The following is a 26,136-nucleotide window of genomic DNA, read 5'->3' on the forward strand; positions in this document are numbered from 1 at the left end:
ATATTTTTTAACATCTCTTAAATGTTCCTTACTATTTGCAAGGAAAAAATAGGGCATAGTCTTAAGTTACAATCACCTTAGAATTTATTGTTCAAGTTAGGATATGTATGAGTGAAAGGGAAATTATTTCTAGTTGTGTCAGGATAAACAGGCAAAGATCTGGTCCAGTGGAAACATTTGGTTGCTTAGGTTAAAATACTTCCTACAGTCTGGTATCTGACTTCTACTCCAGTCTCAACTTTTCTGATCCTAATCTCAAAATTTGCACTCAAGTTTTGTATCTGCCTCTATTATTCCACATCTCGAAGTCTTGTCATGCTGTCTCAACTGTTTGTATTACCCTCTCATCACCCATCTTTCCTTACTAAATGCCTAATTGTTCTTTAATACTCAATATAGGGGCTATCTTCTCTAGGAAATTTTCCTTGACTTCCTCAGGATATGGTCTCAAATAATATTTGTATATGCTTGCCAGAGTCACTTTTATATTACTCTTAATTAATTTTTTTGTCCATTTTTTCTGCTAAACCTTGAGGTCCCCCTCTCCTCAAGGGAAGACACTTTATTTTTCATTTCTGCAAACTTAGAATAACAAATAAGTAGTAATAGTAGTAGTAGTATTTATGGATATATATATATATGTATGTATGTGTATATATATATATAAAATAGTTAAACAGATATGAAAAAATGACATACTTGAATTCAGGAAATTTATAGTCTTTTAGAGAGACAGATAATAAAGCTGTATGTATTATTAGAGAGCATTTCTAAAGAAATCAATGAAGGTTTAAGAAAATAGGTGGAATCTGGACCTTATCTTGAGGTTGAGCAGGAGTTTGGTAGGTGGATTTAGTAGAGGAAACCATCAATCTATGTGTCTTTGCTCAAAGGATTGAGAAAACCTCCACTTGACTAAATCATCAGAATCAACTGTGGTCATCAATGAGGTCACACTATTCATATTTCATCCTTTGACAAGTTTTTAAAGAGTATTGAATAACAATGCCCCCTCTTACTTTAAGGCAATTTGTTTAAAAAAAAACTCATCAAAAATGTCAATGGGAGGAATTACTGATTCACAAAAAATTGTTGGAACTTGCAAATTTCAGATATATTACATTTCTTCTTTTAAGAGATAGAAACTCAACAGCAAAAAAAACCCAATCAAAAAATGGGCAGAAGACCTAAATAGGCATTTCTCCAAAGAAGACATATGGATGGCCAATAGACACATAAAAAGATGGTCAACATCATTAATTATTAGAGAAATGCAAATAAAAACTACAATGAGGTACAACCTCATACCAATCAAAATGACCATTATTAATAAGTCTATAAATATGGAGTTCCCTTTGTGGCTCAAAGATTAAGAACCCAGCTAATATCCATGAGGATATGGATTCAATCCCTGACCTCACCAGTGGGTTAAGGATCAGGCATTGCCACAATCTGCAGTATAGTTTGAATATGTACTTGGATCTGGAGGTGTTGTGACTGTGGCGTGGCATAGGCTGGCATCTGCAGCTCTGATTCAACCTCCAGCCTGGGAACTTCCATATGCCACAGGTGTGGCCCTAAAAAAGAAAAAAGTCTACAAAAAACAAATGCTAGGGAGGATGTGGAGAAAAGGGAAACCTTCTGTAGGTGGGAATATAAATTGGTGCAACCACTATGGAAAACAGTATGGAAGTTGCTCAAAAAATGAAAAATAGAACTACTATATGATCCAGCAATCCTATTCCTGCATATCTATCCAGAAAAACCATAATTTGAAAATACATGCCCCAAGGTTCATTACAGCACTATTCACAATAGCCAAGACATTGGAAGCAAAGTAAATGTCTATCAGCAGAGGAATGGATGAATAAGATGTGGTACATATACACAATGGAATACTAGTTGGCCATAAAAAAGAATGAAATGATGCCATTTGCAGCATATGGATGCAACTAGAGATTCTCATACTACGTGAAGTAAGTCAGTCAGAAAGAAAGACAAATACCATATGATATTACTTATATGTGCAATCTAATATATGGCACAAATGAATCTATCTACAGAAAAGAAACAAACTCATGGACATGGAGATCAGACTTGTGGTTGCCAAGGGGGAGTGAGGAGACCATGGGATGGACTGGGAGTTTGGGGTTAGTGGTTGTAAACTATTACATTTAAGATAAGCGATGAGGTCCTACTGCATAGCACAAGGAACTATATCCAGTCTTTTGGGATAGGCCATGGCTGGAAGATAATATAAGAAAGGGAATATATATATATATATATGTATGACTGGGTCACTTTGCTGTTAGCAGAAATTGGCACAACATTGTAAATCAACTATACTTTAATTAAAAATGTAAAAAAAAAAAGAGAAAAGAGAGTTTCAGGGAGTATACACAATTTTTTTTCTCATATGTCTTTTTGGCTACATCATAAGAATATGTGCACAGTGAAACACATACACACTTAGTTTCTTGCATATTAAAATAAAACTTGGCTTGTTAATATACCAGATGGAAGTATGGTCTGCACATAACAATTCACATGTTTTAGACAACTTAAAATTGTATAATGCATATAGAATATTGAGCATATTATGTGTTTAAGATATCTGATATGTGGAATGTGTTTTTGTTTCTCTCTGTGTTGTGATTTCTTTTTTCTTTTTTTTTTTTTTTGTCTTTTTGCCATTTCTTGGGCTGCTCCCACGGCATATGGAGGTTCCCAGGCTAGGGGTCTAATCAGAGCTGTAGCTGCCAGCCTACGCCAGAGCCACAGCAAAGCGGGATCCGAGCCACGTCTGTGACCTACACCACAGCTCATGGCAACGCCGGATCATTAGCCCACTGAGCAAGGGCAGGGACCAAACCCGCAACCTCATGGTTCCTAGTAGGATTCGTTAACCACTGCACCACGACGGGAACTCCTGTGATTTTTTTTAGTCGGTAGAAATTATATACCACTGACACTTGGAAACACAGATCTTAATTGCTATTTCTTTAAAACTGTAGGAATTATATACTATAAATAAATAGCAAAAACTATTATCAGTTTGGAAGAAATTTGCAGCAAGAATCATGCAATAGGAAAGACACAGACTGGATTTAAAAATGTGTTAACAGAAAGAAATTCACCATCATTTATAAAACCGTTGACATTCGTGACATGCACCACTCTTGAAATAGAAAAATAGAAAAGAAAAACCCACAAAAGTGTCTGTCCAAAAATACTGCACTGAAGTTTTGACATGAATTGGTACAAACATGACATTTTATAAATATTTTTAAAGTTTATAGAAATATTTTTGATGCATAAATGTTTTGGTAATCTGATTTTTGTGGATTGAGTCTGCATCCAGATAATATGTATTTATTTCTATTTTTTATTACAGCAAAAAGCAATACTTGGAGAATAGTAGATGGTTACAAAAGTTTTTTAAAATTTTTATTCAGTTAATTACCTCATTAATTACATGAAAATAAGCTGTTTGCTTATTTTAAATATTGTGCCAGTTCTTCTGTTAGTTTCTGGAAGAACATATAAGCAGGGCTTCTGGTTACTGCACTGAAGGAGAAAATAATATTGTAGAAGTTTTAGTATATTTTCCCATAAAACAAAGTTAACCTACTAATGCAATGACTTTAATAAAAATGGAAAGAGTCATCTATTTGTTTATACTATTACCAAACAACTGGTTGCTCCCATAACTGTAAAGTCATTAGATTTTATAAGTATTGTACAAGCACATTATTTTTCAAATATCTGGTCTCACGCCACTTGCAGATTTCAGTTGTAGTATCTTTCAGATTTGTTTAGCATGTATGCTACTCTTAAAAAATTGAATGGGTAAAAGATTTGACCAGATATTTCACCAAATAACATATAGGGACGGCAATAAACACATGAAAAGATGCTGAGAATCATTAGTCAGTAGGAGAATGCAAATAAAAGCTGCAATGAGTTATCAAGTCATACCTTAAACAATGTTTAAAATTAAAAACAATTGCCATATCAAGACTCAGCAAAAAATATAGACACTGAAACTCTTGTACAAGGTTTATGGAATGTAAAATTTTACAACCACTTTTGGAAACAATTTGCAAGTTTTGTACAACTCTAAATATACACATATGCTAAGATGAGTCCTTTTCATTACTAGGTATTTACCCAGAAAAATAAAAATGTATGAAGATAGAAATACTTATACATAAATGTTCATAGAAGCTTTATTTGTAATTGAAAACAACTCAAATATTCTTCAGCAAGTGAATGAATTTTTAAAAATGTGGTAAACTCACATAATCGACTATTATCTAGCAATAAAATATCAGGTATTTATATAGAAAATCAGACACATAGATCAATGGAACAGAGTAAAGAGTTAAGAAATGAATCCACATTTATATGGGCAGTTAATCTACCTCAAAGGAGGCAAAAAGATTCAACGGGGAAAAGACAGCCTCTTCAATAAATGGTATTGGGAAAACAGGACTACTCTCTCACACCATGCACAAAAATAAATTGAAAATGTATTAAAGACTAAAATGTAAGATCTGAAACCATAAAACTTCTAGGAGAAAACATAGCTATATGCTCTTTGACATTGGTCTTAGTAATTTTTTTTTAAAAATATGTCTCTTCAGGCAAAGGGACCAAAAACAAAAATAAACAAATGGGACAACAGCAAACTAAAAACCTTTTGCCCAGTGAAGGAAACTATCAACAAAATGGAAAAGGAACCTACTTAATGGGAGAAGATATTTGCAAATGATAGATTCTATTAGGGCTTAATATACAAAATACATAAAGAATTCCTACAAGTCATCATCCACACACACACACACACACAAACCCAGCCAATCAAAACATGAACAAAGGACCCAAGTAGACATTCTCCACAGAATACAAACAGATGGCCAAAAGGCACAAGAAAAGATACTCAACAACACTAATCATCAGGGAAATGTTACTCCAAACCACAAGGAGATACTATCTCATGCCTATCAGAATGGCTATTATCAAAAAAACAGTCAAGTTGGAGTTCCCATTGTGGCACGGTGAAAATGAATCTGAGTGGTATCCATGAGGATGAGGGTCCAATCCCTGGCCTTGCTCAGTGGGTCAGAGATCCAGCATCACCATGAGCTATGGTGTAGGTTGCAAACAGTGGCTTGGATCCTGTGTTGCTGTGGCTGACAAGTAGGCCAGCAGAAAGTAGCTCCCATTTGACCCCTAGCCTGGGGATTTCCATATGTTGTGGGCCCAGCTCTAAAAAAGGCAAAAATAAATAAATAAACAAACAACAACAACAACAAATAACAATGTTGGTGAGGATGCAAAGAAAAGGGAACACTCCTGGTAGGAATGTAAATTCATGTAGCCACTATGGAAAACAGTATGGAGACGTCTCAAAAAAATTAAAAATAGAACTACCATATGATCTAGAAGTTCTACTCCTGGGTATTTATCCAAAGAAAAGGAAAATACCAATTCAAAAAATATATGCATCTCTATGTTCACTGCAGCATTATTTACAGTAACCAAGATAGGGAAGCAACCAAGACCCCATTAAGAGATAAATGGATAAAGAAGATATTTTATATATATAGACCCTTCCATACTTCATATGGAATGGAATATTCCTCAACCATAAAAAAGAATGAAATCTTGCCACCTGACAGCATGGACTGTTCTTCAGGGTATTGTGCTAAGTTAAATAAATCAGACAAATAAGGACAAATATCTATGATTTCATTTTTATGTGGAATCTTAAAAACAAAATAAACACAAACAGAAATAGAATCATAGATGCAAAGCATAAATAAGTGGTTACCACAGGGAAGAGGGTTTTGGGGAGGAAAGAAATAGGTCAGGGAGATTAAGAAGTACTAACTTCAATTGCAAAACACATGTGTTACATTGTGAAACATACAGTGTGGGGAATATAGTCAACAACTATGTAATAACTATGCAGTAACTTAGTATGATGACAAATCTTAACTAGATTTATTGTGGTGATCATTTTGAAATGTTTAGAAATATCAAATCGCTATGCTGTGTTGCAAGAACTAACATAGTTTTGTGGGTCAATTATACTTCAAAAACAAACAAACAAACAAACAAACAAACTCATAGAAAAAGAGATGGACAGGGAATCTGGGGTTACTAGATGCAAACTATTGCCTTTGGAATGGATAAGTAATGAGATCCTGCTATATAGCACTGGGAACTATATTTAGTCACTTATGATGGAGCATGATGGAGGGTAATGTGAGAAAAAGAATGTATACATGTATGTGTGACTGGGTCACTTTGTTGTACAGTAGAAAATTGACAGAACACTGTAAAACAGATCTAATGTAAAAAATGAAAATCATTTAAAACGAAAAGAAAAAGAGATCAGATTTGTGGTTATCAAAAGCAGTGGCAGCATAGGGTGGGAGGGTGGGGAATCGGATGGAGGCAGTCAGAAGGCACAGACCTCAAAAAACAAAACAAAAAAATCAACTATTTACATACATTACATAGGAAAATTGCAACATATTTATGTTGAGTAAAATAAGTCATGAAAAGAGTACATATTGCATGATTCCGTTTATGCCAAATAGATAAAAACTAGACTCTACTGACAGAACACTGATCTGTATTCTCTGGGGGATGGAGGACTGGGATTAGGAAGGTGGGAAGGGGGAAATATAATGGGCCAACTTGGAGGGTGATGGATAGTTTTATTATCTTGACAGTGGTAATGGTTGTAAGGGTGTATACACATGTTTAAAATTTGTCAAAACATCCACTTTAAATATGTGCAGTTTATATTATGTCACTTGCAAAAAGATCTGGGTCAAAGGCAATGAAGGGAAATGCTGATCTGTTAGAGATTGGGTAATCTATGAACTAAAGTGCAAATGCCCTTTTCCCCTTTTGTTGTCTCTTCATTTTTGATGATGAGTAGATGAAGGTATCGGTATATTAATGGGAAGACAACAAATTAGTGGGCTACAGAAGAGCTCCTATTGCAAATATTAAAGCATCGGCAGGCACCCTCCATCTGCAAAAGTGAAAGCTTGGCTCAGAGTGAAGAAATTTCCATGACTTGACTCATTTTCTGCTAACATGGGCTTGCCTTCAAAAAACTCAGAAGTCTACTGTTTAAACAGAAAGAATGCCCAGAACTTAATGGTAGTTTCCTGGGATCAATTTTATGTCTTATAAAAAATCATTAGATAAACAAGTATTACAGGTGCAGATTTACAATTACTTAGGCTCTCTGCACAATGACAACTTTTTGTCCTGACTTAACCAGCATAAAAGAAAAAAATTCTGTTCTGCTTTTACAGTAAAATTCTGCTTTACAAAGAGGTCAATTAATTCTAACATTTTAAAAATTAAGGTGGGTCATTAAAACAAAAAGCAAAGAAAACATGTTACCCCAAAGTAGATTTTAGGCCTATAGATTATGCTAGGCCATGTGAATGAGTTTAAATGATATAAACATGTAAAAATGTTTTTCTTGACATATAGTTTTAGAATTTTCTCAAAGCACAGTTGCATACCCTTCTATACAAATTTATTGGCATATAAAGTAACCCGATCTCTTCCAAATTTATTTAATTACAAACTCTGAACCTCCTTTTCAATGAAATCTGCTTTACAGACTTTTGCCTAACCATTTAACCTATTTAATCAATGCGATGTCAAATATCCAAATATTTGGTTTTTACGTATGTGGTTTTGTATACTGTAGTCTCAATATTTGTATCTGGATATTCTGAGTAACTATTACACAGAACCCAAGGATAGTTAAAGCATAAGACTGAGATTCATAAATTTAAATTCTATTCTTTTCTTGTTACAACTGACAGTAACCTTGAAGAAATCACTTAATCTCTTTGTGACTCCATCGCTTCACTGTAAAACTTGGATAATGATACTTATCTTATTGGATAAGAGGTAGATGTTAATGTTTGTAAGGACTTGGAGATTTTTAGATAAAGTAAACTAACACAATTGCTAACATAAATAAATCGCCATTGTGTTCCTTCCTTTAACCATTTCAATATATATATATATGTATACACATATATATGATACACATATATATAGTTACAAGCACTTAATTTATGTTACTTTAAATTTATCACTGGAAAATATACTAGATGTATAAAGATTTTGGTGTAATACATATTAGTTGCACCATTAAAATTCATAAACTTCCTTTTAACTTGCCATTCTTTAGAGATGAGATTCTCATATACAATAAACACACTTTTATAGGATACACCTTAGCACTTTCCTCAATTGTTTTTTACTTCTTAATTTCTAGTATATTAATTATTGAAATATATAAGCATCCAGAGTTTTTGTACTATACCTTTCATATTTTCTCAAATTATCCATTAATTTTACTCAAGTGACTTCATCTATTCTAAAAAGGAGGGTATCAGGCTATGCAATGATAAAATAGATAAAGTTCTTGTGTTCAAGGATCCTATACTTTAGTGAAATATATAACTACCTCTAATACAGATCCTGCGGGGATGTGATGATCTAGCACAAACTAAAACTGAGAAAGCAGTGGAGTGATGAAGATATAAATTTAACATGGACCTCTAAAGATAGGTGCTTGGGGTGGCATTGGAAGGAGAAAAGGGCAGGAGTTCAAAAGAGGAAATTCTGGGGAGATATAGCACTTTGAACTACAGTGTCAAAGGTGATGATTGGGTTCAAGAACAGCGGAAGCCAGATAGCAGAATGTAATTGTCAGCAGCAAGGTAGATCCAAGTATGGTAATGAGCAGGAAGACCAGAATGGCCAGTAGGGGACATTGACATGCAGGAACTTATGATGAGAAGGAACAAACCATCAAGGTATTAGGCCTAAGAAAGAGGAGCAACCAGTAAGGTCATTATTTGACTAAACATTAAAAACAATAAACAGATGATGAGCAGAATGTCGATGTCAGTCACCAAGGTGGAAAATCATAATCCATTTTCCTGACTTGAAATAGGTGTTCTGAAGGCTAGTAGATATAAGCCAGGAACTTAAGCAATACCAAGAAAGTTAAAATACCATGACGGTTCTCCATCAGAGAGGAGGAAAACATAGGTCAGGTGATAAATGCATTCCTGCCCTCGGTTTGCCTTACAGTGTATCCAATGGATAAGAGCACTAACCAGTGGTCATTGTCCCAGCTATGGGCTGATAGTAAGGATAAAAAACACTTGGGCAGCTGGTAGGACTTTCACACTGGCTTTCTGTGGAGTAAATACCAAGATTTTACTGTAGGGATGCTGAAGAGGATGCCTTTGAAACTGTACACATGCCTTTGGCTCAGTTAGAAAATCAGAACCAATATAATCATCTCAAGTTGAATGGCAGCAATTAATGCTATTTTCAAAGATTTGAATGAATTAGGTGTGGTACTCTTACCACAGGTCAGTTCACTAAGGCGTCTTCTGGATTAGCAAGTGGTAGAAGTTTCTGTTAAGGCAACTGAGTGATAGTTCCCATCACAGCTGATATGCTGAATATGGATTTGGTACTAGAACAAATCAACAAAACTCTGACACTCATGCAACTGTTGATCTAGTGAATGTGTTCTTTTTGTCCCTGGGGAGAAAGAGGAACAGAACACTTTGTATTTCTTTGGAATGGACAGCAATACATCATCATCGTTTTATGCTAGAGCTTGAATTATTTTTCTTGCTCTTTGTCACAATATAAGTCTGAAGGATATTTGATCGTCTGGATATTCTATGAAATCTCAAATTGTTTTTCTATACTGATGACATTATTTAATTATATTTGGGAAGCAGAGAATGGAAAGAACTATGACAATGTAAGAGACAGGAGCATGCACAAATATAGGGAACTACTTTATTAGTGAATATTGTAGAGGTACAATGATCTAATATGTCCAATCCAAGATAAAGTACAAGTCATTGCTCTTTGTAACTCCTAACTCTAAGAAAGCTGTACAGTGCTTTGTGGGCTTTTTAGGGTAGTGGGGTCTGTAATAACATATGAGTGACTCAAAAGACCACTGGCATAGAGTAGGCTGCAGAGTAAAAGAAAGCTCTGCACAGATACAGTCTCTGGAACTAATGATATGTGATAAAATGAGAATATTGTCATTTCTGGCAAGTCCCATGGAAAAGGCTAAGAATGTAGTAGTAGAGACCCCTAGATTGCTGGCTATGAGTGATTGAACTCAATCTTCAGCAAGATCATGATCCAGCAGAGAACTGTTTATCATTCAAAATCCAGCTTTAGCATACAACTGGGCCCTCACAGAAATGCATGCATATGTGTCTATCAAGAGATAAAGACATGTTGAGCCTAAAGGGCCTTTGAAAGAGATAAATAATGCTTGTTAGTAAACTATGGCTTAGTACAGCTGGAGTTTAGAGAATCTGGCTCAAAATTTTAAATCTAGGAATGTATATGTCATACATGAAATTCTGCGAGAATTTATGTGAATGTGATGGCTATAGAGGAAGTATAGAGTAGAAAAGAAAATGACTGGAGTTTCCGTCATGGCTCAGTGGTTAATGAACTGACTAGCATCCATGAGGACACAGATTCAATCCCTGGCCTCAATCAGTGGGTTAAGGATCCGGCATGGCCATGAGCTGTGGTGTAGGTCACAGAGGGAGATGCGGCTTGGATACAGTGTTGCTGTGGCTGTGGCTGTGGCGTAGGCTGACGGCTTCATCTTCAATTCAACCCCTAGCCTGGGAACCTCCATATGCCACAGGTGAGCCCCTAAAAAGCCAAAAAAGATAAAAGAAGAGAAAATTACCTTTGAGATCTCTATTAATGTCTTCTCCAACCACCCACTTACCTTGTTCATGATAGTATGATTTTTAAGAAATACACATTTGACATTTGTGACCATTTCTGGCACAAACCTCCTAAAACTCTTGCAATTTCCTAAGTTAGGTGAGGGATATCAGTGATAAAGGTATCTTTTGTTACGTTAATGAGGTGACTTTTGGAAAGTCTCTAAGTAACCTAAGAATGGGGCTGGTTGCCAGGATAATGCACCACTGGGTTAGAGGATTGGAACTTTCCGTCTCACTCTTTAAACCTGGGGAGGGGAAAGGAGATGAAGATTAAGATTGAGTTCGATCACCAACAGCCAATGATTTGGTCAATAATGCCCATGTAATGAAGTCTCCATAACACCTCAAAATGATGGAGTTTGGAGAGTTTCTGGGTTGATGAACACATGGAGATTTGGGGAGAATGAAGCACTGGGAGTGGAATGGAATCCCCTGTCCTTTCTCCATACCTTGCCCTATGCTTCTCTTCCATCTAACTGTATGTGAAAAAAGCTATATACTAAAATCCAAGAACTTTTTTCATAGTAGAATCCTTTGTTTCCTAACTCAGAGTGTTCTCATGCTTCTATTAATTTTTGTTATGAGGTTTAAAAATTCATAGCAAATTAAGGTTATAGGTAAAATGGAATTTTATCCTTTGATAGTTGAATTTAGAGGTTAGAACAATGGAATCAGTAAGGATTACATAAATTGAATTTTTGAGAGTTGGGTTATGATAAATAGGTCCAAGGTAAACAAAACAAAGAAATTCGTAGCTGAAGTAAATATATTTTCTACCTAAGTAAGAGTAAATTAACCAAGAAATATCAACAAAACTGAATTATCATTGAAATCCTATACAGGGAACATTAAATATTACTTATTACTACAAACCATGAAAATTAGCAGTGTTTAAATTTGCATAATAAAATAGATAACACAAACCGCAAAGTTATTGAAACTTCAGAAATTGGAAGAAATGTTTATTTTATGCAATGTAGTGTAAAATAGATAAATCTATACCTATAAGATATTCCATCATTTTGAGTGGTAGAAAATAACATATTTCACAGAATCTGTATTGAATCTAAGGTAAAGGGTGACACTATTTGTGAATTAAGAATAACATCTTTTAGACTACTTTCCCTAGAGAAAAGATTTTAAGAAGATTTTTTTCTTTAGTTGTATGCTAACCCTCTTAAAATCAGAGCAGATACAATCAGTTTTTGAAATGCCCTTTATACTGTCAAACAAGATAAGATCACAGATTTGTTAGCTCTTCCAAGCTGATGTCATAAAGTCCCATTTTGCTTCAGCAAAAATCATTATTTGTCTTTTTTGACAGTATTTCACATGATCAGAAAGAGAATCAAGGAAATAGTTAAAGAGGCATTTTAAAAAATCCTTGAATTTTAGTACGAAATCTATAAGAATTCAAGATCCATGCTAAAAATGGTTCTTCAAGAAGCTCTTTGCTCCGTAATGTGCCTTCATCAGTGATGAGATTCTCACGTGGACAGCGAGAACCCCATAGCTACTTGTCAGCCCCAAGTCCTGTCACTGGCCTGCACTGCTGGTCTCACCTGCAGCTAGCCCCTTCAGCTATGCACTACACTCTGCCAGTCTAACTCCTATCAATGGACTCCACTACTGTGAACAAACCTGTGATGAGACCCAGAAGCCACAGGGGCTCTGCAGCTGCTAATGTACCTGGTCTTAGGGACAACATGGGTGAACTCTGAGGGTATCACGTTAAGTGAAATAAGGGCAGAGAAAGACAAATACCACAGAATATCACTTATATGCAGAATCTAGAAATGTCGAATTCATAGAAACAGAATAGATTGATGGTTACCAGGGGCTAGAGGGTAGGGGAAATAGGAAGATGTTTATCAAAGGATAAAAGTGTACCAAATTTTCAGTTGTAGGAAAAAGAAGTTCCAGGAATCCAATATACAACTTAGTGACTATACTTAAGCATAATATATTGTATACTTGAAAATTGCTGTGAGATCTTCTATGTTCTTTCCATAACAAGAACAATAACATGATAAGGTTAAGAATACATTAATTAATCTTATTTTAATAAAGATTTTGTAATACATATATCAAAGCTTCACATTGTGCTTTAAACTTGGACAAAATTATATGCCAATTATATCTCATTAAAACTGGAATAATTAAGGAGTTTGGTGGTGCAGCAGGTTAAGGATCTGGGTTGTCACTGCAATGGGTCTGATCCCTGGCCTGGGAACTTCTATATAACTATGAGCGTGGTCAAAAAAGAAAAACACAAACTGGAATAATTAAATAAGTAGGTAAGTAAATAAATAAATCTAATCTGAGCTCATGAAGTTATTGACTCATTTGAAATAGATTTTTGTACAATGATTTTCCAGTAGTGGCCCAAGTTTATTTTATTTTTCTAGTGCAAATTCAAGTTCTCAGGCTACTCATTGAAGTATGTTACCCTTCTCCACCAATAAACAATTTTGCTCTGTTATATATCAAATGTCAATATATTCCTGGGTTACTTCAGGAATAATATTAGAAACGGGACATCCAACAAAAGACTGGTTATAGAAAGTCAATATTTGAGGGTCCATGGTCCACATGCATTGATTAGGTGGAAGAAAAGCAAAAGAATTTGAATAAAACGTTGTAGAACATTGAATCTGAAGTGAGTAAGATTGCCTTCAAATTCTGTCTGTACAGACCAATGGGACAGAATAGAGAACCTGGAAATAAACCCTGACACCTATGGTCAACTAATCTTTGACAAGGGAGGCAAGAACATAAAATGGGAAAAAGAAGGTCTATTCAGCAAGCATTGCTGGGAAACCTGGACAGCTGCATGCAAAGCAATGAAATTAGAACACACCCTCATATCATGCACAAAAATAAACTCGAATTGGCCAAAAGACTTAAATATAAGACAGGACACCATCAAACTCCTAGAAGAGAACATAGGCAAAACACTCTCTGACATCAACCTCATGAATACTTTCTCAGGTCAATCTAACAAAGCAATAGAAATTAGAGCAAAAATAAACCCATGGGACCTCATCAAACTGAAAAGCTTTAGCACAGCAAAGGAAACCAAAAAGAAAACAAAAAGACAACTTACAGAATGGGAGAAAATAGTTTCAAATGATGCAACGGACAAGGGCTTAATCTCTAGAATATATAAATAGTTTATACAACTCAACAGCAAAAAAGCCAATCACCCAATGGAAAAATGGGCAAAAGACCTGAATAGACTGTTCTCCAAGGAAGATATACAGATGGCCAGCAAACACATGAAAAAATGCTCAACATCGCTGATTATAAGAGAAATGCAAATCAAAACACAATGAGATACCACCTCACACCAGTCAGCATGGCCATCATTAATAAATCCACAAATAACAAGTGCTGGAGGGGCTGTGGAGAAAAGGGAACCCTCCTGCACTGCTGGTGGGAATGTAAACTGGTACAGCCAGTTTACTATGGAGAACAGTTTGGAGATACCTTAGAAATCTATACATAGAACTTCCATATGACCCCACAATCCCACTCTTGGGCATATATCTGGACAAAACTCTACTTGAAAGAGACACATGCACCCGCATGTTCATTGCAGCACTATTCACAATAGTCAGGACATGGAAACAACCCAAATGTCCATCAACAGATGATTGGATTAGGAAGATGTGATATATATATACACAATGGAATACTACTCAGCCATAAAAAAGAATGACATAATGCCATTTGCAGCAACATGGATGGAGCTAGAGAATCTCATCCTGAGTGAAATTAGCCAGAAAGACAAAGACAAATACCATATGATATCACTTATAACTGGAATCTAATATCCAGCACAAATGAACATCTCCTCAGAAAAGAAAATCATGGACTTGGAAAAGAGACTTGTGGCTGCCCGATGGGAGAGGGAGGGAGTGGGAGGGATTGGGATCTTGGGGTTATCAGACACAACTTAGAATAGATTTACAAGGAGATCCTGCTGAATAGCATTGAGAACTATGTCTAGATACTCATGTTGCAACAGAACAAAGGGTGGGGGAAAAAAACTGTATACATGTAAGGATAACTTGATCCCCTTGCTGTACAGTGGGAAAAAAAAATTCTGTCTGTAACTATTTGTGCTATTTTGGACAAGTTATTTAAACTTGAATTTAATTTCCTTTTCATTGGAATGAGGATAGGAATAGTAATAATATTAGCTACTATTTACTGGAATCTTGGTATGTGTCATTACACATATGCATGTCATTACACATAAATATATGATTCTTACAAGAACTGCAGGAAGAAACTATAATTATTTTCTTTTGTAAATTCTCATTTGGCAAATGAGGAAACTAAGAGAGGTTATGTAAATTTCTCTTGAATATTCATTTACTAAATGTAGTAGCTGGGATTCATAATCTGATAGTCTGACTCTAGAGTCTGCATTTCTAACTATGAAGGAAAAACTAAACTTTGTGCTTATAAACATTATTAAAATTGGGGAACTGTTTTAATGCATTATAACCTCCCAAAAGATAATTAATATTTCCTATATCATTAAATAATATTAATATATTTCTAATTGTGTAATCCAAAATCTGGAAATCATTTTTGTCACCTCATTTTCCCTCTTTCTCCATACCTAGTCCATCACATACACCCCTTTTTTTAGGGTTGCACCTGCCACATATGGAAGTTTCCAGGCCAGGGGTTAAATTGGAGCTATAGCTGCCAGTCTACACCACAGCCACAGCAATGCAGGATCTGAGCTGCATCTGTGACCTACACCACAGATCATGGCAATACTGGATCCTTAACCCAGGGGTAGAATTTGCATCCTCATGGATACTAGTCGGGTTCGTTACACTGAGCCATATGGGAACTCCCTATTAATTTTAACTAATTTAGAACTGTGTTCTCTGCTTCTACATTGACATTCTTCTAGGCAAAATTATCATTGTCCTCCTAAAATACTGCAATCTAAGCAGTTCATTCTAGGTGTATAATTTTTTCCCTCTTTCAATCTCTGCTTTAGTTCCCAAAGTCAGTGTGATATTTCAACAATGCAGATATCTTCATGGCAGATGCTATCTGACAACAATATTCTGGGCATTTACCATTAATGAAGAGAGAGAATACATGCATGTCACAGAACATCATTAATGCAAATGTTGATGTTGCTGGAAAAAATGAGAAATTCTGAAGGTAAGCTTTGTTATGAGGAAGAATATTGACATTTAAACCATGCTTAACTTCCTAATTTGCCACTAATAGCTATGTGACCTTGGACAAATCACTAAATCCCTCCAATTTGCTCACCTCTAAAGTGTGGACTTAAATGACATAATTTATAAAATGATATTACCCTGAAAATATCTGATTATATGTTAAAACATTTTAAGACAAAACACAATTTTGCTCCTATAATAAAGCGCAAGTTTGTAACTGTATTTCACACAAATGAACTGATCGATTTATGAAGATAAGCAAACCTCCTATGCTAATGGCGATAATCATAGTGGCTGAATGGCAGTTTTGTTAGATGTTGGATAACCAAATGTATAGTCTCAAAACCAGAATCATCGGAACTTCTTTTTGACTTAAATAAGATTAGAAATTCCAAGTAGTTTAATATTACAAAAAAAAAAAAATTTCATGGAGCCTTCACTACTCTCTTATCTCTTTTTTATCCCTTGCTGACATTTACAAGGGTAAGTTTTCTTTTTTCTTTTCCTTTCTCTCCTTCAAATAAATAAGGGTGACAACAACAAATGTGGATAATTTTGGATCTTATTTAAAGGATGGTAGTCTATTGGATATTTGCTTCTGACCCTATCTCCAATAAAATTAAATTGATGTCATTGACAAGTAGTAGTACTTTGACGGATGTGTTTATTAAAATGGTGAGGAATTATTGTGGATGGCTCCTGGGAATGTAATTAGAAGTGATGTGACAAAACTATGCCACTGAAATCACAGTCTGGACATCAGGACAATTGCCCTAACAGTGCTTTGACTTCTTTGGGGAAATTGCAAGAGATCTATATATATTTTTAAGATATCTGGAAACTGAAGTTGAGATGGAAAAAACAGACTTATGAATCCCCCCTCATATTTGCTCCTTCTCAATTAGAGTTATAATTCTGAAACTATTTTTTTATAGGCAAAAAAGAAAACCTTGGTTTTGGCTTTGATATGTTTTAGGCTTGTATTTAGTTCATCAAAATTGTTTGCTTACTTCTTTATTTCACTTGACTTCATCTACTCAATTATTTATTTACTTATTCAGTTGTTCAACTATTATGAAGAAAATATCTTCACTAGATACACTCTGTAATGTCTTAATTTGACTGCTACAACTTGCTCTATACGGGTCATTTTTTATTTTTATGCGTTACTGGCAGTCACCACACTCTTGTACCAAGCTATTGCTAAGTTCTTATTTGTGGTAGACAGAAAAACGCCTCAACTTCAAAACAAAGATGTTCACATCCTGATCCTTGGAACACGTGAATATTTTACCTTACATAGAAAAGGGATTTTGCAGATCTGTTTAAGGCTAAAGATCTTCATATGGGGAAATTGTTCTGGACTCTCATTTGCCAAATCTAATCACAGAAATCTTTAAAAGCAGAGAAACTTTCTTGGCTGTGGACAGAGAGAGGATGGTCAGAAAGATGAGACATTGCTAATTTTGAAGATGCAGGAAGGGGACCACAAGCCACGGAATGCAGGCAGCCTCTAGAAGCTGCAAAAGGCAAAGTAATGGATTCTCCCCTAGAGTTTACAGAAGGAATGCAGCCTTGCCTTGATTTTTAGCCCAGAGATACCCAAGTCAGATTTCTAACCTAAAAAGCTGTACGATACTAAATGTGTAATGTTTTAAGTTTGTGGTGATTTGTTACAACAGCAATTAGAATCTAATAAACTATTAGTTGCTCGTTGAACCATTTTATCCTTCTGATATGCTCTATGTAAAGACACCCCAAAATTGTTCCATTCATTTATTCATTCACTTTCTTCCTATGTGTTCCTATATGTAGGTGTGTGTGTATATATATATATATATATATGTATATATATATATAATATGTATATTATATATATATTTTTGTGGCTGCATATATCCAGCATTGTGTTAGTTACAGGAATTGTGAAAACAAATAAGGTATGGTCCTGTTAAAAAGCTCACATGAAAGTATGTAATTAATAACAAAGCAATAAAGTGCACTCTCTCTCTCTCTCCATATATATGAACAGTTGCTACTAACAAAACGTAGAATAAGTAATTGATTTTATAGGGGTGAAGTGATGGAAGTGGTACAAAAGGAAGCTTAGAAGAAGTGAAATTCGAACTGGGATTTAAAGGCTGAATAGGTTCCTCTAAAGAAAAATGAGAATAAATGAGTTAAATCTAAGTAGAACAAGTTGATATGCAAGAGATCTGTACAGCTGGGTACAATATGCTAAAATAAAATATGCCACTTGGCTCTTTTATTTCTATTAGAATGCAATTTGCTTATTAGAATGCATACTGGTATGAGAACTGTGTGTGGTTCACTACTGCATCCCCAGCACCTAGGACAGTGCTAGTGCATTGTTGGCATTCAATAATCTTATGTTGTACAAGTAAATGCCTTTCTTCTTTAATGTGATTTAAAGAAATTGATTTAAGTAGAGAAATATTTTACATGCAGCTTAACAGATTTCAAAACTATACTTAGATTTGCATTCCACAGTAACTCGGAGGATTCTGCAGAGTCCAATATGCCGAACTTTGCTAGGACCTGGTACATAGGAAATAAAATTTGGAAATATGTGAAAGCTTATGTATAAGTAGACATGATATTATAAACATTTCATGGACCCTACTGCCATATGTCTTAGTATATACCAACTCTATTCCAATTTTTATAAATACTGATTTCATCTTTAAATAACAATATTTTTAACAGTACAAATTATATAAAATGAAATTTCGCTAAGACTATGGTATCTATTACCAAATTTAATGTTTAGCATTCTTCATAGTACCTGATTTTAGATGATCTGAAAAGTAAAGATACACTCTGACACCATTCCAACTTTATTATAACTTGGTACAAATACTCAGCAATGTAAACTAATAAATTCTATTTTTTATTACATTGATAAAATATTTAACCCTTTTAATAGATAATTAATTTTAAGTATTCTTTAATTTTAGCTTATTATAAAAATGTGCATTTGTCTAAATTTTATCTTTTGGGATGCATACTTTAAAGATTTTTCTAGGCTTGTTTCTTATTTTAAATAAAAGAAAAAATCAAGCATCAAGTTCAAAAAGTTTCTTATAACTCATATGACATTTCAGCTTTTATTCACATCTGTACACTCATATTAGAGGCAGAAACCAAATTATCCAAAGGCAATTTTTCTGAAATTTCCATTTCAGTTGGAGAACAAAAATGCCAAAGGATATGATTTGAGGAAAACAGAAATACTCTGCTTTCAAACACTAGATCCTGTGCAAAGGGATATGGATCTTCTCACCTAAAATGGTTTTCATTGATGTTACTAGCTCAAGGTGTAGCTGGAGTTATTAAAGTGTTTTGGATACACTGAGTTAATGGAACATTTTATTTTGGTGTGTAGAATAATAAACATTATGAAGAAAGAGGAGAAGAACTCAGTCTCTAATCAGGGAGTAGATTTTTCACATCCTTATGAATGAGTTATTTAAAAAAAGAAATGTGAATATGTTTGTGCTCTCAAAAAAAAAAAAATCCCTCTTTTCGATAGAAGCATAAAACCTGAATGCAAGATAGTTATTAAAGTATATTTAGTCAGTCTTTTTCTTTCTTTCTCTTTCTTTCTCTTCCTTTTCTTTCTTCCTTCCTTTTCTTCCTTCCTTCCTTCCTTCCTTCCTTCCTTCCTTCCTTCCTTCCTTCTTTCTTTCTTTCTTTCTTTCTTTCTTTCTTTCTTTCTTTCTTTCTTTCTTTCTTTCTTTCTTTCTTTTTCTTTCTTTTTCCTCTTTCTTTCTTTTTCTCTTTCTTTTTTTCTGATATTATCAATAATGCCTAAAGCTGAGACTGAGGAATATGGTTAGTCTAAATGGTGAATAATTGAGTCCTTAATGCCAAAACTTGACATTTGAAGACAAACTGTCCAACTGATTTAAATATATACATATATATATATATATATATATATATATATTAGCAGTTCATTTAAGTTGTCTTCAAGCTCCTTCCCAGCTGAGGTAACAAGGTGACCTGTGCCTTGTAGTTTCAGCTCTCATATCATAAACAGTTGTCCTTTTCATGGTCTGCTTACTGCCGTGTTTCACCCTTTTGTGCTTTCTGGTGGGGATTTCACTGTTTAAATTACACCCCCAAACCTTGTGTCGTGCTGATGTGCTTTCTGGTGTTCTTATGTAGAAAGAGAATGTCATGTGACTTAAAGAGAAAAATGGGTAGGTTAGATGTGCTTCATTCAGGCTTAAGTCATACATCTGTTGGCCAAGAGTTCAATGTTACAGGACCAATAATGTATATTAGATGAGGTGCCTTTAAACAGAAACCCACATAACACAAAGTTATGTTTTGATTGATTGACAAATACATTGTCACCAGAGGCTTGCAGAATCTGACCCTGTATTGCCCCAGGGAACAAGAGCTCAGTGGTCATTCATACAGCATTCATGGCAACTTTATAGAGCTCAACTACTGTAATAAATAAAGAGAAGCAGCCACTGATTACTTAAGAATTCATAAAATAAACACTGGAAAACAAGTACAAAAAATATGCTATTAACCACAAACTAATATAAAGAACAAACTTATAAGGGGTATTTTGAGTATTGCCTCATTTTATTATAATAAATCAGTTACTTTAAAAGTAATTTAAACACATGCATTCCTGCATTTAAGCCTATGTGATAGGACCCTGACTAGAGTGACTTAAACAAGGAATCATTTTAATGGTAATAAGACATTCCTTAAATCAGCCGATACTATGTTTCTGGAGCTGAAAAATCTAGTCATATTTCACCTTACTGGTTTGCTTTTTTTTTTTTTTTTTTTTACTTTTTAAAGTTATGTCTTCCCAGTGTTATTGAGAAATAATTGATATATATCACTGTTTAAGGCATACAACATAATGGTTTTATTGATTGACATATTGTGAAATAGATACCACAGTAGGTCCAGCTAACATCTGTCATCTCCTACAGGTATAATTAAAGAAAGGAAAGAAAAAAAGAAAAAAAAAATCTTGTGGTAACTCTTTAAGATTCATTCTCTTAACTCTTCCATATATCATACGGCAATGTTAACTACAGTCATCATGTTGTATATTAAATCTCTAGCACTTCTTTATTTTATAACTGGAAGTTTGTACCTTTTTACCACTTTTCCTCCAACTCTCCCTCCCTCTGAACTGCTAACTTTAATACATGGCTATCCTCTGCATGCTTATAGCAAGATGTTTACTGAATCCTTGGGCATGTTTTATATTGAAAAAACGGGGATGTGGGCAAAGGGTAAAATACATGTCTGTTGAATCTATGAACTTTTCATCAGGATATAAAGCAATGGATTTTAGAGTTTGTAAGGGTGTCTGGGGAGGTAAATGTCTGTAATCTTGTGTGTTGCTCTTCCTCCCAAATTGAGAGTCTGCTCTCAAAAACAAAAGACAATAGGTAGCAGACCATCTCATATTTTGTCATTAAACTTTTTGGTTGTCTAATATTCCCTGCCAATGTATTGTAATTGATAATATATTTGGCAAAGATAATCAGAGTGGCTTGAATAAACAGCACAATTAAATCTCTGGGAAAAAGAGTATACTGCATAGTTTGGACTGTGTTACTGTTCAATAAATAATCATGATGATCTCGTGTCTGTAAATCAATCTCACAGTTTTATTTTTTTATTTTTTATTTTTTTGCTTTTTAGGGCTGCAAGCATATGGAAGTTCCCAAGCTAGGGGTCAAATTTGAGCTACAGCTGCTGGGCTACAACACAGCCACAGCAACGCAGGATCTGAGCTGTGACTGTGACCTACACCACAGCTCATGGCAACGCCAGATCCTTAGTCCACTGAGCAAGGCCAGGGATCGAACCTTCATCCACTTGGATACTAGTCGGGTTTGTTTCTACTGAGCCACAATGGGAACTCCAGTTTTATTTTTTTAAGACAGTTAAAAATGTTTTAAAAAAGAACTCTTTCAGTAATTAAAATAGTTGCCTACCATTCTTCTAGTCAATGAAATACACGAAAGACAATAGCTATGGCTTCTGGGAGGAGAGAGGCAACATTTTTGTCAGCATAAATATGATTGCCTAGAACCACTTAGAGTCAAATGAAACATGCTAATGGAGTAATATGACTAGACTAATATTTTAAAATTCAGTAGATTTTTTTATATACCAAAATAACCCCAAGAAAGTATAATGGGGAAAGCTCTGTGCAATAAAAATGTAAACCAAGTACCAAAATAATAAGTAACCTTAACAGGAATTAATGGGAACTAAATGAATGCATGCACCTCATTTAACTTTATTATTTCTCAAAAAAATTTATTTGTAATTCAAATATCATAGTATTTAATAACTATACCTGTGAATTGTGTTATTAATTTTTATATTTTTAGTCATTTGTTACACAGATATATTTTTCAATGTTTAAGTTATACAATTAATTTAATTGAAATGATGGGGTTAAGGAGTTACAGAATTCCATACTTCATTAAGGCAATTTGAAATTGAGGAAGACATATATACAAATAACTGTAGAGATTAATAGAGAATTATGCAAGTAATATAATCAAAATATTTGTGGTAGAGAATGAGTAATCGTTAGCTATAATTATTTTAGATTTTTCTGTAACCTAGATGTAGCCTTCATTAGTTTAAGAGCATATGCTAATTTCACTTATTTGCTAAAACTCACCATGTATATAATAGATTTGAGGTTCTATATAATATGCTATAAAATCACTTAATCCAAATAAAAGTAAATTCACTCAATTCTGTAATTCTTGAATTAAGATATTAAAAAATCAAAATAAAATCAGAGAACCATGCACAGGGTAGAACTGAAAACCCCAAACGAGGAATAAAGTTGTGGGAGTTCCCAACATGGCTCAGCAGAAATGAATCTGACTAGCATCCACGAGGACGCAGGTTTGATCCCTGGACTTGCTCAGTGGGTTAAGGATCATGGCCCCATGATCCTTAACTGTGTCATGTGGTATAGGTCGCAGGTGCGGCTCAGATCCAGCATTGCTTGGCTGTTGGTGTAGGCCAACAGCTACAGCTCTGATTCAACCCCTAGCCTGGGAACTTCCATATGCAGCAAGTGCGGCCCTAAAAAGACAAAAAAAAGAAAGAAAAGAATAAAGTTGTGACCTCCGTAGATCAAATATGCACGTTGAGTTTGTAAAGTTAGTTAATCAGGATTAATTGTAAAATGCGATTAGCAAACAAAAATCCCTTTGTTCCCTAGTTTTTTTTTTTTTTTTTTTCATTTAAAATAGGTAGTTACTACTGAATTTCTTTTGTTTTTGTTTCGTTTAGGATCACCTAAATTTCCTGGGAAATTCCTTCCATCTTCAATTTTATAGCTTCAGATTAAAATTAATTACTTGAGTAACCATTCTGTCATTTAAATTCATAGTTCTTTGTTAATATTATTTGATTAAAATGTTTAATAAAAATTGATTTTCTGAAATTTGTTTTAGTTTTGGTGGTTTTAACTTTAAGAGCAAAGAGAAATGCTATTTAGATAGGACCACTTCATAATTCAGTAAAATAAAAGCCAATTATATTGATTTAAATCATATATTATTCAATTTACCATTTATATAACTATGTCTTCTTACACACATGCACGGGGGAAGTAGTTGTTTGAGATTTTACCAATTTTTATTTCATTATTTTAGAACATGCAAATAAGGATAGCAGAGCAGCAACTTGATGGCATAAAACTAATTAACTCAAGGAAAGCTAATGCTCAAAATTTAGTAAAATTTTCAAGTACATAAAGGAAATTTTGGGAGCTTTCTGGTGGCCTGGTGGTTAAGGATCCAGCATTGTCACTGCTGTGGCTTGGATCACCGGTGTGGTGCAGGTTTGAACCTTGGCTCAGAAACTTACGCATGCAGAAATCATGGTTAAAAAAAAAAAAAAAAAAATGAAAATTTGGCAGCAGTGTATAGTCCAGAAAGACAGACTGTTTTTTCTGTAGTAGGAGGGTTCCCATTCAGAGTGATTGATATCTATTTATGATCATTTCTTGTAAGAACCAGGACTCTCTAATTCGCTATTATATTCCTAGGGCCTACTCACATAAGTGCCTAGGAAATGACTAGTGCTCAAGTACACTGAATGAATGGATGAATGAATGAATGAAAGATATAAATGAATATATGACTCAATTTTAGTGTCTGGATTAGAGAATGAAAAGATTAAATAAAATGGAACGTTAAATAAAATGATAACTTTTTAATGTAACTGGAGGTTCTTCTTCTTTTTTTTTTTTTGTCTTTTGCCATTTCTTGGGCCGCTCCTGCGGCATATGGCGGTTCCCAGGCTAGGGGTCTAATCAGAGCTGTAGCTGCCAGCCTATGCCAGAGCCACAGCAACGCAGGATCCGAGCCGCGTCTGCGACCTACACCACAGCTCATGGCAACACCGGATTGTTAACCCACTGAGCAAGGGCAGGGACTGAACCCTCAACCTCATGGTTCCTAGTCAGAATCGTTAACCACTGCGCCATGACGGGAACTCCTGGAAGTTCTAAATAGTTCAACCTGCTTTAAAATGCCAGCCAATCCATATTATTTCTTTAAAAGATAGCGCCTTCACTAATGCTACAAGGGAGAATCACTGAGATATAATTTCCTTTAATTAATAAAGGAGCATATAGTTAATACAGAGCAGTGTATAGTGGGCTAAAGAAAAATATGTTAATTTGTCTACAGTTTGACCTCCCATTTGTTATGTAGATGATTGTGTGTCCTTCTACTGGGGCTCTCCCCGCCCCCCCACAAAACACAAACTGTTTAATTCTGATTTTTAAAGAGCAAAATAATTTGCTATATTGAAACAGCCCATTCATCATATAAAGCATTTGATTCTGTCACCTCAAGAGCTTGTTAAATCACTTCCAGCTGCTACAATCAAGGGGCAGGTACTTCTGAGGTCTGGCACTTTCTGAGCTCTATTACACCTTTAAGTATGACTCTTCAATCCAATTCTAGCCTTCATAATAATCAAGTGCCCACTCCAGTTAACTTCAAGGCAACTGGGAACTTAGAATTCTCCATATGTGTCTGTATCTGATTTTCAATCAGACCTCTTCATTCAAAACCTGAAAGGTTCTGAATATCTATGAAGTAGTATAGTAACATTTTCACTTAAAGCGGTGTCAAGAGCAGCATCATTGCAATAAAACTTTGGCAAGGAAACTAAGCTATAAAAGGGATACTTCTCCAAACCACAAGGAAGTGAGTTAGCAACAGAACTGAGAGGTAATGTATTTGGTGATTGTACCTACATGAATGTGTGGATTAAATATTTTAGCATCAAGGGGGAATTCAATGCCATTTAAAGTACAAGAAAAAAGGGGGTTTCCATATTTAAGAATCTATGTTGAAGGAAATTTACACAATACCTTTATCTAGATATAATGTTTGATTTGTTCAGCAAATATTTATTAAGCATCTATTGGGAATATTGGTGAGGTATACATGTATAAAATTCAGTATAATTCAAATATTATAAAAAGAACAAAATAGAACTCAATGATCCTTAAATGCTTAGTTCATACATTCATTTCTTTTTTTAACTAAAAAATTATAATAGCTTTAATGAGATATAATTCATATACCCTAAAATTCAACCTATTCAAGCATACCTTTCAGCGTTTTTTTTTTTTTTTTTTCTTTTCTTTTTCCGGCCACACTCGTGGCATATGGAATTTCCCAGCCTAGGGGTTGAATGGAAGCTGCAGCTGCTGACCTACACCACAGCCACAGCAACTTGGGATTCCAAGCAGCATCTGCGACCTACACCATAGCTCAGAGAAGCACCAGATTCCTGACCCACTGAGCAAGGCCAAGAATTGAACCTGCATCCTTGTGGATACTAGTTGGATTTGTTTCTGCTGCACCATCACTGGAACTCCCTAATTCAGTGGTTTTTAGTATATTCACAGAGTTATGTGACCATCACTAATATTTAATTTCAGAACATTTTCATCATCCCTAAGAGAAAACTTTTAGTCATTAGTAGTTGCTTCCTCTATCTTC

Source organism: Sus scrofa, chromosome 5, assembly GCF_000003025.6.
Source record: "Sus scrofa isolate TJ Tabasco breed Duroc chromosome 5, Sscrofa11.1, whole genome shotgun sequence".
NCBI classification, from domain to species: Eukaryota; Metazoa; Chordata; class Mammalia; order Artiodactyla; family Suidae; genus Sus; species Sus scrofa.